General features: G+C 16.2%; 1 protein-coding gene across 3 annotated transcripts in view; it reads left to right on the top strand.

Moving 5' to 3' along the window:
- LOC102681098 (forkhead box protein O) overlaps positions 1-1,800 on the top strand; it is a 344,280-nt gene that overhangs the window by 215,859 nt on the left and 126,621 nt on the right. The window lies entirely within an intron of this gene.

Raw genomic sequence — 1,800 nt, 5'->3', positions numbered from 1 at the left:
TATTAAATATAATAATAAAAATATCAATATTATTAATATTATAATATATTTATAATAAATATATATATTTATTTTTTTTTTAATAAATAAATTTAATAGAGAGAGAGAGAGAGAGAGAGAGAGAGAGAGACCGTTTTTATGGAAATTTCATTGTACTTCTATACAATAAATATCTTACTTAATAAAAATAAAATAAATTTCTTAATTTCTGAATATTGTTGTTTTTTTATTATTCTTTATTTATTTATAAGTTATAATATCTCTGTAATTATATTCTCAAAATAATTAATATTTTTGTTAAAAATAGTAGTAATCTTATAGAAATTTTAATTATTGTATTTTCTTAGCCAAGTAATTTGTTAACCTATCAACTGAATACGATAATACGAATTTAAAAAATCATTCCGTTTAAGATTTGTCATTGTGAATGTTGATTTGATTTTAATACATATATATACAGACGAAAAATAATTATATAAACATTTCATAAATTATTAACTTAAAATTGTATTTATAATTTAAATTATCAACGTATATTATTAAAAGACTGATAATCAAAAAGAATATGAAAATTTTATATATTTAAATTTTATCAATATTATTTTAAAGTATAATATCTCAAAAAATATTTAAACAATATTTTAAAGAGAAATCGCTTAATCCGAAAATTTTTATTTGATTGAAAGTTCATGTAAAATATAATAGATTACATATGGAGCAATGTTTTTGTTGATTGAAAATTTCCTTAAGAGATGAAATCAACTCTTGAAGTTTCAATATATTTTTATATTTTACGTTGGGAATTTCTTTTACAATAGTAATAAAATTTGAATGAAATTATTAAATTTTATATTTAATTTATCTAATTATATTTAATATTATTTGACATTAAAATTTAATATTATTTTATAATAATATTAAAATTGTTATATCTTGCACTATTAATGTTATATTTAAAAAACGAAAAATACATTGAATATTTATTGAAAGTAATATTTGGGCAGGAAAAATTAGTCTATATATAACCTATTATATATATAATATTATAGAGATGAAAAAAATACAAGATTTCGAGTTTATTTATTTTTATATTTTATATTTACTCTATTATTCATAAAATTTCATTAAAAATAAAGAATTTAAGAGATTAGAAAATAAAAATTTCTTATTTTTTTTAACAAAATTTTATAATTATACAGAATATAATGATTTATATATGAAACAATTTTCTTTTTTAGCAAAATTTGTATATTTAATTAACAATATATTTTAAAATTGTTTCAAGATATGTGTGTACGTATAACTGTGCAAAATCAATTTATAAAATTTAAAATAAAATTGCTTATTCGAATTAAACGAATTGTATTGCTGTTCAACGAAGTAAATTTTTTATCATGTAATAAGATATTTTATTTATTGTTCAATTTTTAAAACGATTATAATTCTTATTAACATTTCTTGTTTTATTAATTCTTGTTAACATTTATTATAACTATATTTATTAATTTTATGATATTATATCGTGAAGTTATTTTTGAATAAAAAAGGAACTGTTATTTCACGATTCGTTCTATTTTTAATTATCTACCTATTTCCGTCAAAATCAATTCAATCAAAAATTTATTAAAAGTAAATACATTCGTATGAAATATGTACTATATTTATTTATAAAATATTATTTTATATAACAAATACATATTATAATATAGAGCCGAAATCTAATTTTTACATTCAGAAAATTTGAATCTAAAATTTTCGAAAAACTTTTGGAACCCTAAATATTTTTTTTTCAAAATATAT

This window comes from Apis dorsata, unplaced genomic scaffold (genome assembly GCF_000469605.1).
Source record: "Apis dorsata unplaced genomic scaffold, Apis dorsata 1.3 scaffold_887, whole genome shotgun sequence".
Taxonomy (NCBI): domain Eukaryota; kingdom Metazoa; phylum Arthropoda; class Insecta; order Hymenoptera; family Apidae; genus Apis; species Apis dorsata.
This window is presented reverse-complemented; position numbering and strand designations above follow the sequence as displayed.